This window comes from Kogia breviceps, chromosome 6 (assembly GCF_026419965.1).
Source record: "Kogia breviceps isolate mKogBre1 chromosome 6, mKogBre1 haplotype 1, whole genome shotgun sequence".
Lineage (NCBI taxonomy): Eukaryota > Metazoa > Chordata > Mammalia > Artiodactyla > Physeteridae > Kogia > Kogia breviceps.
This window is the reverse complement of record NC_081315.1, coordinates 81699384-81711956: the sequence shown is the minus strand read 5'-3', so window position 1 is coordinate 81711956 and position 12573 is coordinate 81699384. Positions and strand designations below refer to the sequence as shown.

The 12573-nt window shown below is 44.7% G+C and overlaps 1 long non-coding RNA gene across 1 annotated transcript in view; it reads left to right on the top strand.

Moving 5' to 3' along the window:
* LOC136794370 (uncharacterized) overlaps positions 1-7642 on the top strand; it is a 40222-nt gene extending 32580 nt beyond the window's left edge. Inside the window, exon 3 of the long non-coding RNA XR_010841075.1 lies at positions 7597-7642. This is a non-coding gene — a long non-coding RNA (uncharacterized lncRNA). The remainder of the gene's footprint in view (positions 1-7596) is intronic.
* The last annotated feature ends 4931 nt before the right edge of the window (positions 7643-12573 follow it).

The window sequence follows — 12573 nt, the reverse complement described above, 5'->3', positions numbered from 1 at the left end:
TAAAACAGTGGTTGTTTTAATGTACTATGTTTTGGGGTGGTTTGTTATATAGCAGTAGATAACTGCAACAATTCTCTCTCTCTATGCTTCTACAGCCTTCTATCTTGTCCTTGCTGTAGAGCTTACTGTACTGTAGCTTAATTTCCTAGTAGCTACCTGTCCGTCTTTCCTAGTAGAAAATATGAGGCCAGAAATGATGTTTTGCTATTATATTTCTTTTTTTAAACTATAAATTTTATTTATCTATTTATTTACTTATTTTAATATCTTTATTGGAGTATAATTACTTTGCAAGGGTGTGTTAGTTTCTGCTGTAAAACAAGGTGAATCAGCTATCCATATAAATATATCCCCATATCCCCTCCCTCTTGCATCTCCCTCCCACCTCTCTATCCCACCCTTCCAGGTGGTCACAAAGCACTGAGCTGATCTCCCTGTGCTATGCGGCAGCTTCCCACTAGCTATCCACCCTATGTTTGGTAGTGTATATGTGTCCATGCCACTCTCTCACTTCGTCCCAGCTTATCCTCCCCCCTCCCCATATCCTCAAGTCCATGCTCCAGTAGGTCTGTGTTTTATTCCCGTCCTACCCCTAGGCTCTTCATGACATTGTTTTTTTCTTAGAGTCCATATATATGTGTTAGCATACAGTATTTGTTTTTCTCTTTCTGACATACTTCACTCTGTATGACAGACTCTAGGTCCACCCACCTCACTACAAATAACTCAATTTCGTTTCTTTTTATGGCTGAGCAATATTCCATTGTATATATGTGCCACATCTTCTTTATCCATTCATCTGTCGATGGACACCTAGGTTGCTTCCATGTCCTGGCTATTGTAAATAGAGCTGCAACGAACACTGTGGTACATGACTCTTTTTGAATTATGGTTTTCTCAGGTTATATGCCCAGTAGTGGGATTGCTGGGTCTTGAAAGTGTGCTTTAAGCCAGGTGTCCCCAAGCCCCGGGCCACAGACCGTTGGTGGGCTGCAGCCTGTTAGGAATGGGGCGGCACAGCAGGAGGCGAGCGCCGGGGAGAGCGAGCAAAACTTCATCTGCAGCTCTCTATCGCTCCCCATCGCTGGCATCACTGCCTGACCCATCCTCCCCGTCCCCCGCCCCCCTCCCTGGTCCGTGGAAAAATTGTCTTCCACAAAACCGGTCCCTGGTGCCAGACACGTTGGGGACCGCTGCTTTACACCACTTTGCTTTCACCAAAAACCTACATTAGTACCCGTTTTCACTAACCGAAAGAAACCTGAAGAGGATTTTCATTTATAAGAAAAAAGTCAAACAGTGAAAATAGCATTCAGTGCTTCTTTTGCACTGAGCAGTTACAGAGACAGCATGCACCCCCAGCACCGCCAGCCGCCAGCCGCCAGCCTCCTTCTCCAGGGAACTATGCTCATCATCAAACCACCATAGCTTTGGACTGTGTCTGTGAGCATCTGTGCTTTATCTTGATTGATTTTGTGCATCCATTAGCAAGACGTGTCCTAAGGTAATTGCTTCTTCGCTTTACACCATTTCAGCTTAAGAAAGAATTAATAGGAATGCTCTGCTTTCGGAGAGCAGGGGAAACCTGTATCTGAATCCAGGCCATCAGATGCCAGAGCCACTGCTCTTAGCCCTTACCCCAGATTGCCTCCTTATCAGGGAAACTGGCTCAGTTCCTGAGCCCTGGTGAGGGTCCCACCCCTACCCTTGGGGAGCCCCGGAGTGGGGAGGAGCTAAATTCCCGCACGAGCCGGTGATCAAGAAAATCGCTGAAATCTGGGCATCTGTGTTAACGTGACCCCATCTCTTCCTTCAGCCTAGGGACCCTCTATGTTTTTGGATTTACTGTACATTTGCCTGGGACCTGGCCCACACTTACAACTCAAGAGAGGGGTCTCTTTTCAGTGTTATGGATGATTGGTGAGAACATGGAAACCCTCTTAACTAAACCGGTGTCTCTGTGGCCTCTCATTGAGCCTGTCCTCTCCTGTGACCTGGTTTGAGCTCCACAGGGCACCGGAAGGAGACCAGGGAGTGGGTAATTGTCCCCTGGCATCAGGCCATCAGAGAAGGCTGTTGACTGCCTATTGGCTGGGGTCTCTGGCTGCCTTCCAGAAGATCCCAAGGCCCTGGGAACATGTAAAGCAATGACCAGATACCGCCCATGTGCATGGAGCCCCAGAACCACCATCCTGAGCCTTAAAGGGCAGTTTTACAGAATCCCATATGAATAACCACAAATTAGCAAGTACCTTCTATTCCTTCCTTCACAGAAAACCATTTAACCCATGTCCCTGACACTGAGATGCTCTCTCTCTTTTCCGTTACTCTATTTTATAACTTTTTGAGTGTATACGGTATTATTTTTAATGTTTGGGATTATCAAAATTAAAATGACATCTCTCCTTTATATATGATGTTAAAATTTTTTTTTGTCATGCATGGATTAAAAATAACTTGGAGAAAATAATAGTAAAGTGCTAACGAGTCTGTGGGTGATGCGATTATGGGTTATTTTAATTTTCTTTTCTATTCTCAGTAAGCATGTTCTGCTCTTGTAATATGAAAGGAAGAGGAATTGGTTTGTATGTGTGGGTGTTTTTAAAATATTTTAATTTTTAAATTTTGAGATCAGTTGTCTCCTTCAGTATGGTACTGACAACTTTTATTTCGAGTAGGTATGATGTTTTTGTTTGTACTTCATTTTACTCCTGGGAGAATTCCTCCATGGCAGATTTGTCCAACTGGGACAGAGGTAGATTAATGACCAAAAGTACAGACCCAGCCAGCTTCTCATCTGAGAGTTGAATGGAAAGAGCTTTGGACTGGGAATCTCAAGGGTGAGTTCAAGTTCTGACGGCACCAAACATTGAGGGCCGCCTCAGTCTCCTTGTGGACAAGTAGTCTACTACCCCTTCCAGGACTAAGCTTCAGTGAATCTTTGGTGCCTTATGGGAGTCAGTGGGGGAATAGGGCAACCATTAGCCTACAGCTGACTTTGTTAGCTTATTGATTTAATTACCTGGGAATTTGGTGGTTCAAATTAAGTATGAGAGTAGCTCTTCTTACTGCTGAGTAAAGGAAGTAAACTCCGGTGGTGGCCCTCTGGCAGGGTTTCCTGGAATTGGTATTTGAAGTGATATTTTTAAGGTCGTGAGGGACATGGATGGATATGGATGAGGGAAGACAGCCTAGGACTCGTGGGTAAAGGGGTAGCGGTGGCAGCAAGCCCATCACGTGTGGATGATGGATGGGAGACAGAAAGGCAAAACCCCAGGGAGGAAGCCTGAAATGTCCCTAGCTGGAGGGAAGCCCAAGGGCTTGGGAGCCCATCTTCTCATCATGGTGCCCTGTGGTAGCCCCTCAATGGCAGTCTCCATATATCCTGTGATGGTTACCTAATAAATTCTGTTTTTCTTTAATTTAGCTGTAAGTTTAAAGTAAATATTGATATTTTCTAAGATACAAAACCAGTCACTCATCACAATGCATTTCAACAAAACTAAACAGTTTGGTGCCCTAGACTTACAGAGGTTTCTCTAATTGGATAAATAGATGAGGTCTGTGCTTTTTCATTTGCCTGATTAATTACTGCTCTGAAACCCTTGAAAACAGACATGGTCTGTAAGTAGTATCTGTTATTTAATCGAGGACAGATGTTTTCAGAAACCTTTTAAATAGGCCTGGAGAGTTACCGACTCTCAAGCGAAGTGAATCATTGAACTGTATGTTTTTAAGACTGTAACATGCCAGCAAAAAGCAATTTTTACTAATTGTTCCAGTTGTGGTCACTCTAACTGTGGTTTGTCCTAAATCCAACAGCATCAAGAAGCGGCACAAAGATAATGATAGAAAATGGCATCACCACCCACCCAGGGGTCTAGGCTAAAAATCTAGCCATTGCCCACAGCTTTCTCCTACATGCACTTCCCTCTCTGTCCCTGCTGTGTCCAAGTTGTCTTGTCAAGTTCATCCCCTAAGCATCTCTCCAGGGATTTCCTTTATTCTATTCCTACCACTACTACCTAAGTTAAGGCAACAGTATCAATTGGGTTTGATATTCCTATCAAACATATAAGCTCACCTCATATGGTCTGAATAAAGACTTTAATGGGGAGACCATCTCTGGGTGTGTGGTCAAGGCTAAGGACACAAACAAGGGAGAGGGGTACCCAGGGAGCAGGAATGTTGGATGCCATTACCACTCTTAGGCCAAGGGGCCATGGGAGGACGCTGTGTTCCCAAAGCCCGGGGAGAGCCCCGAGGAAGCTGCTGTGGTTGAGGAGCGGGATAGCTGATGTGATGCAGCACCGGAGCTGGAGCCGGGGAGGCGGTAAATACTCCCACACTTTTCTCTTCCTCTTCTCCTGTTTCCTCTTGGCACCTTCTACTGGTCAAACCCAACTGAAACCCTGTGCTGAGGGAGCCCCTGAGATGCAGTTTTCAGGGTCAGCCTCCTTAAGCACAAAGTCAAGGCTAGGAATGCTTTTGCCAGTGATTCTCTCAAAATTTTTTTCTGAGTTTTACAGACAAACACAAACAAACAGAAAACAAAAAAGTGGCAGGGAAGCACATTTTTGTCATAGAAAGATGAGATAAAGGAATGAATTTTCTTGATTGACTAAATGAAAGAAGACTGTTGAAAACATGGTCAAGAAGACCAACTAAGATTTTATTCCATACATATTTCCCCATGCATAATTTTAGGGATTTAAGCAATTCAACGTTTGGACCAAAGTGTATATTTAATAAAACAATTTATAGCAAATATCTTGGTGGCAGTGTATTGAAATGGATATGTTAATTTCCCCCAATCTTTCTAAGTATGTCAGATTAAACAAGGTGTCCTTCATTGAAAGCATTTGTACGTTTAGTAAAATTTGTATAATTAGTGGTTAACATGTAAGTCCTAAGAAAGTCTTTTGAGAGTATGTCATAACCACTGAGAAAGTGAACGACTAATGTTTGGGTACAATCTTTATGCAAATCTGATGGTTTCTAATTCTTTGCATTTAAGAAAATTACAATAGAGTTTAATTGGGTTTTCAATTGATAGGACTTTTAAATTTAGCTTTGATAGTGGCTTACTCTGTAAGTCATTAGCATTTACTTCAGAAGAAGTTCGAAGAATTGAATGACATGGCTCTAACCAAATTCCTTCCATTCACATTCATGTACATTTCAGGGCACCCTTTCTCAGCACATGTATCTGTTATAAACAAAGAAGAAAATAAAATGAATAAAATTGAGAAAAAACTTTATGAATTTTTTAAAACGTATTTTATTCTAGTCCACCCATGTGTCAAAATTCATTTGGGACATCTTCTCTGTATCTGTCTGTCTCTCTCCATAGTTGCTGTTAATTTGGACATACACGTGTGGGACCGTGCCCTTAAGTTTTTTAGGAAACTGATTGTCCAGCCAAAAGGATCTCATCCTAGACCAGGGCTACTCAAAGATGCAGCATCAGCTTCATCTGCAGCCTGTCCAAAATACAAGTTCTTAAGCTCCTCCCCAGATCTACCGACTCAGTCTCCAGGGCTGGTGCCCAGGTGTCCATGTTAACAGGCCTTCTAGGTGACTCTGGAGCATGCTGAAGTTTGTGAGCACTGTACCATATAAGGATGCCACCTTCTTTCTTTTAGAGATTGGTCATTACCCTGAGGACGTGGCTTAACTGGCAGTGCCCAGGATTGGTTTTTATTTCCAAGATGTATCTTGATGACCATATCCTTTTTTTTTTTTTTAAAATTTAATTTTATTTATTTTTTTATATAGCAGGTTCTTATTAGTCATCCATTTTATACACATCCGTGTATACATGTCAATCCCAATTGCCCAATTCATCACACCCCCACCCCCACCCCCTGCCGCTTTCCCCGCTTAGTGTCCATACGTTTGTTCTCTGCATCTGTGTTGATGACCATATCCTTGACTTGATCTTTGTTTCCAGGCTGTGTGGTACTTGAGAATCTTTAACTGGCTGGAAAGTCTGGCAATGAAAAACAGTTTTATTTTCCACCCAGGTAATTCTGAGCTCTCTACAAGCCCTCTAAATTCTGCTTGCAACCTCACCAGTTCTTCTCTGAGAGTACCGTGTCGTATACCGCTGAAAGCAACCAGCTACCTGTAATCTTCTGCCTGGCAGCCTCCTTGCCCAAGTTCATTAGATACATTTTCTAAGTTAACTTAGGTGACAGTTTTACCAGATGTTCTATCATTGCATAATATAGGTGACACTTTCCTAGCCTTTATAACTGTTTCCTTGCTACTTTTTCCAGCCTCTATCTGTCTTCTAAGCCCAAAGCTAATACCATGTATTTTAGGATTTTATTGAGGCACCAATGTCTGCAAGGGTTTGATATTACTGCATACCAAACCACTCCAAACTTAGTGCTAAAACAATAATATTTATTATTGCTCACATGTCCGTGGGTTGACTGGGCTTCAGCTGATAGGCTCGGCTCCACGTGCCTCACATCCTCCTTGGACCAGTGAGCCCCCTGGTCCGCATTCTTTTCATCAAAACGATAGATGTGCAAGAAGGCAAGTAGGAATATGTGACACTTCTTAAGTCCTAGGCTCCGAACTAGCACACCATCCCTTCTGCCCACCTGCTGCTGACCAAAGCAAGTCACATGGTCAAGCCTGAAGCCAAGGGACACCCATGATGAAACCATGACAAGAGTCTGGATACAGGGAGGTGTAAAGAATTAAGGACAATACTTCCATCTGGCATCGCTTCCAGCATAAAAGTAGGAATCTCTCCTATGTGCTGGCCAAACTCTTACAATTTTCCTCCCAGAGCATTTGTCATTGTTTTTTGTTTCATTCTCTCACCAATTAGACTGAATTTCAGAAGAGCAGGGTCACGTCACCATTGTGCCTCCAGAGCCCAGACAGTGCCGGCACACAGTAGATGCTCAATAAATATTTATGGACCAAGCAAATGGCTAGATACAGGAATGAGTGCTTTCTTAAAGGGCAGCTTGCCAAGTTAGAGCTATAGAGACTAGGAATTAAGTCCTGATTTGGAACATTGTCTAGACAGTTAATTTGAACCTTCGAGATTTTCATTGGTATGTCTTCTTAGGAAAATAAAAGCTTACCTTTGCATTTGAACTTCATAGGAGCAAAGTGATGCTTAGCCTTTGAAAGACACCATAAACTGAAAAAGTAATAAAAGAAATAAAAATGGAACCAAAGAGAAATTGTTGAAAGGGAAGAGCTGATGATATACCTGTGTGGGTTTTCATGCTACTTTCTCCCTTTTTCTCAAACTTTTTCTTTCAAAAAGGATGAGTGAGGGAGTTCTAAGTAGCTGTCTCAGGGGTGCCCAGCCTGTCACTGCTTGTGTTTTGTAATCTGAGCCAAGAATCCATCGTGGAGGGGGATAGTGGTGTAGTAAAACCTCCCTGTGAAATCTTGTTGGCAAGCTGTGTAACAGCATCGGTGGGCCACGTGGGACAGCGTGATGTCTGCCAAACCTGTCCACACCACCCTTCCCTCTGCTCTCACAGCTTGGCTGTCACCGCCAATAACAGCGACAATATTTCTCCCCTTCGTAACCCACTCTTGTCTGTTCTTCTCTTTCAGAATTTTATTGTTACAAACATATTGCAGTGCTTGCGGCTGAAAGGAGAGAGAAATATTTAAATTCCACTTGACTCTAAGATCCATGCAAATCAGATGACTCCCTCTAGCTGGACAGTCTAAGCCTTCTCTGCTTTTCAATACAAGTCCTTTCCTTTGGTTAAGTGTCATGATTTTGCTCCTGCTGTGCCTGGCCTTTCCTCCGAGGTTCAACAGAACTCACCCCATCCAGCCTTCACGTGGGGAAACATCATACAGACCACCGGTGAAAGGATGATCCTGGCATGGATTCAGATGCCAGCTCTGCTGTTTACCAGCTGTGTTACTTTAGGGGAGTTATTTAACCTCTCTGAGCTCCATTTTTTTCACTTGTGAATGAGAAAAGCAGAGGATTGTTGTGGGCGTTAGATATCACATAATATTTAGCATAGAAAGTGCTCAGTGAGCAACATTTTTAAATAGGGACTCGTTCAAGGGCTCTGCCTTCTCCTTCCTCAGACTTCTCAGGCAGAATTTGCCATCTTCGGGGACTTCCCTGGTGGCGCAGTGGTTAAGAATCCACCTGCCAATGCAGGGGACACGGGTTTGAGCCCTGGTCCGGGAAGATCTCACATGCTGCAGAGCAACTAAGCCTGTGCTCCACAACTACTGAGCCCATTAGCCACAACTGCTGAAGCCCATGTGCTGCAACTACTGAAGCCTGAGTGCCTAGAGCCCATGCTCTGCAACAAGAGAAGCCACTGCACCGCAATGAAGAGTAGCCCCTGCTTGCTGCAACTAGAGAAAGCCTGTGCGCAGCAACGAAGACCCAACACAGCCAAAAATAAATAAATTAATAAATTAATAAAAAATAAATTAAAATGAAAAGAAGCCCTTGAGTGTGCTGTTGGTGGGGATGTGAAATTGTGCAAGCACTGTGGAGACCAGTACAGTGGTTCCTCCAAAATTAAATGTAGAATTGCCATATGGGGACTTCCCCGGAGGTCCAGGGGTTAAGACCCTGCGATTCCAATGCAGGGGGCGCAGGTTCAATCCCTGTTCTGGGAACTAAGATCCCACATGCCCTGCAGCGTGGCCAAAAATAAATAAATTAAGTAAGTACGTAAGCAAATAAATAAATAAATAAAAATAGAGAGCTGCAATATAAAAATCTACATTAAAAAAAAAAGAATTGCCATACGATCCAGCAATTCCACTTCTGGATATACACCTAAAAGAATGGAAAGCAGGGACTCTAACAGATATTTGTACACTCATGTTCATAGCAGCATTATTCACAACAGCCAAAAGGCAGAAACAACCCACGTATCTATCAGCGACTGAGTGGGTAAACATAATATGTTATGTACATACAATGGAATATTATTCAGCCTAAAAAAATGAAATTCTGACACATGCTACAACATGGATGAACCCTGAGGATATTACGCTAAGTGAAATAAGCCAGTGACAAAAAGACAAACATCGTACGATTCCACTTATAGGAGGTACTTAGAGCAGTCAAACTCGTGGAGACTGAAAGTAGGCTAGAGGTTGCCAGGGGCTGGGAGGAGGGGAAACAGAGGGTTATTATTTTAATGCCCAGAATTTCAGCTGCAGAAGTTGAAAAGAGTTCTGGAGATGGAAGTGGTGGCTGTACAACAATGTGAAGGCACTTAATGTCACAGAGCTGTCCACATAAAAATGGTTACAATGCTAAATTATGTGCTATGTGTATTTTGCCACATTTAACAACAACCAGAAAGAAAAGGCAAGTGCTGGGAGATGTCCCTTTAGACCTAGGGGTTACGGGTTAGTCTGTCCTCCTCTTTCCCTGTGCTCAGAGGGCAGGGATGAGCCCGGGGTCACACCTGAGAAGATTCAGTTAGCACCCTCGTGGTTGGTGTGCTTGGTGGGTGTCACACTCGGCCTCAGGGCCTAGGCTCATCCACAAGCAGGAATGGTTCCCTCTTCCATCCGGATCTCAGTGCACTTGGAACCAGTACAGGACCTGCAGACGCCAGGTTCCACAGTGGAGTCAGGAGGGCTGGGTTGGGAAGGGGATGAGAAGCTGGTAATCGGAGGCAGTGACCTTTCCCTGCGCGAGTGTGGAAATGCTCATTTTCCACCCAAACGTGGAAGCAGAGCTCTCCCCCAGGTCGTCAGGACCCTGCTCTGGAGAAGGTCTGTCAGCGAGAAAACAGCAGATGTGCTGAGGAAGGAGGCCAGGCTCCTGGAGAAGGTTGTACCCTCACTCAGCCTTCCTAGTGGCTGCACGCGGGGGCCCAGAACCTACTGCATCTCTCAGGTGGGCCCTGAAACCAGGGCTTTAAAGGCTGCTGGGCTTTGAGTCTCCTCAATTTTCCCTCAAGATAAGATGGGCTTTGTGAGGCTTAGCATGAGCGGGTGCTTGGGGTGAACTGACCCCTTGGAAGAGACCAGGAGGGCTGAGATTTGCATCAACTGCTAGGTCCACAGCAAAGGTGGGCTTCACCGGAGCTGCATTTCAGGAGGCCTAAGTTGGTGTACAGCGTCTGCTTCTGTGGGCACCAAGTTCTAGACTTGCCCTTTAGGACTCTCTAGGACCAAAGAGCATTCTTGACGGTAGATTGACAGACTCTGGGAAGAAAAGATACTCACACTGCTGCAGTGGCTTGCCCCAGGTTCATGCATATTTTATTTAACCAGCACTTCCCTAGCACTCCCCAAGTGCTTTATGAATGTTAACTTTTATAATCCTCCTAACAACCTTTTGAGGGATCTGTCCCATTGTACAGATGCGGAAGCTGAGGCACAGAGAGGTTAAGTAACTTGTTGAAGGTGACCCAGCTTGTAAGAAGTGTTGCCAGGTAAACCTGATGTCAAATTTATTCTCCTAGCCACCATGCTCTACCGCCCTTCCCTTTGGACAACCAGCTATTATACGGGAGGGAGGAAGACTTGGAAAGTCCGGCAGAAGTCCTTCTGTGTCTGTCTTTAAGAGCTGCAACATTTGGTTCCCTCTGACACGTCCACTGGGCTTTACAAAAGCAGCCACAGGGCTTCCCTGGTGGCGCAGTGGTTGAGAGTCTGCCTGCCGATGCAGGGGACACGGGTTCGTGCCCCGGTCCGGAAAGATCCCACGTGCCACGGGGCGGCTGGGCCCGTGAGCCACGGCCACTGAGCCTGCGCGTCCGGAGCCTGTGCTCCGCAACGGGAGAGGCCACAACAGTAAGAGGCCCGCGTACCACCAAAAAAAAAAAAAAAAAAAAAAAGCAGCCACAGCTTCAGCGCTGAAGGCTTACTTTTCTGAGGCTCGACACACTAAGTCCTCCTTCTGAGAAAAACGGAGCCAGCACATTCTGCTTTGGTCAGCCTTTGGTGGAGCAAACAGCCAGGCATCTTGGGGATGGAGGACTGTACGGTGGGGCTGAATGGTGCGGAGGCTAGCACAAGCCTGACACTCAACCCCCAGGTGGCAAATACCTGATTAATGCTCATTAAAGAGACTGACTGCTAAAGGGAGACCTCAGTTTCTTGCAGGAGCCGAATGATGTGATAAGAAGAACAAAGTTTGGAGATAGAGTCCCAGCTGTGTGACCTTGAGTAAGTCACCCTATCTCGGTAAGCCTAGTTTTCTTGTCACAGAATGGAGTCAGTAGGTGTGTCTGAACAGACTGAATGAGGTAATATATGGCTGATCTGCCAACAGATCTGAGACAGGCAGCTGGGAGAGGTGACGTTCCCAGAGGATGTACCATAAGAAGACTGGGAATCTGGAGGTGCGCTCTGGGACGGGAACATTCCCATAAGAGCAGAAGCTGAGTTTGCTGGCTGGGTGGTGCAGTTGAATGAGAGAGGAGGAACTTGGGAGCCAGCCACTTCTGGGTTCAACTCCTAGCTCTCTGCCACTTACTAACTGTGTGACCTTGGAAAAATATCTAAACTTTCTAAGTTCAGTTTTCTCATTAATAAAATTGGCATGTTAATACACAACTCTCAGGGCTGTCAACTTTTATGAAATAATGAATGTAGAGGGTGTTAAAAATGCTAATTTTCGGAGACCCTATAGTCTATAGCTTCATGTAAAATAACAGTAATAATATCATCTCTGAAAGTTTAGAGCAGAAAAGCACCTATCCCAGTGTCCATTGTACCTATGGTGGCTATGATTTTTAGCCATAAACCTTGTTGAACCACTTATAATTGCAGAAGGAGGGAGGGGAATCACACACAGTGACTAGACGTCATCAGAGGCCACTCTAGCAACCAAACATTGGGGGGATATTTCCAGTTTCCCTCTTGTCAAAGTCATTCCTACGTGTTGATGGCATATGCTTAACCTTTGTATAAGGACTTGGAGACCCAGGTTTGGGGGAGGACAGAGCCAAGCATGTCTCTTTCCTTCTCTCCTATCTTTTCCTCTATAAAACCACTTCTTGACAACATCCTCCAGTTTTGACCCCAAAGGGGCGCACTTCTGTTCCAATAATACAAGAATCTCTAGTGGGTCCATGAATGGGTTTGAAACGGGGTGCATGGACCCCTGAAACCGGTTTACATTTCTCTAGTTAGAGGATCCACAGCATTCGTGAGGCTCCATGACACCCCTTCCCTGACAAAGGCTAAAAGCACTGTTCTGAAGGAAGATGGATGCAGAAATGCTACCCTATTTGGGACCTAAACACAATTTATTTCTGCAAAAGGATGGGAGGCAGACTTCATTGGAACATTTCCCACTCTCTTTAACACAGAAGTTGTAGCAGTAAAAAAGACCTAAATCTTTTGTGCAGTTTCTTTCCCCCTTAGTATTTATTTTTGCCCTCAGGGGAGGAAGTCCTGTGTCTCTGGCCCAGAGTACCCCCATCTCAGGACCTGCCTACAGGCCAGGTAAACTTGCCTTTTCTAGGAGATCTTTGTCCTTGTAACCCTTAACTCAGTGATGAATGTTGTCATTAAAAGTCCACAGCCAAGCAGAAGCCCTCCTGGACGCTGAGTTATTGAGATGTTCTGCCTCTGTCA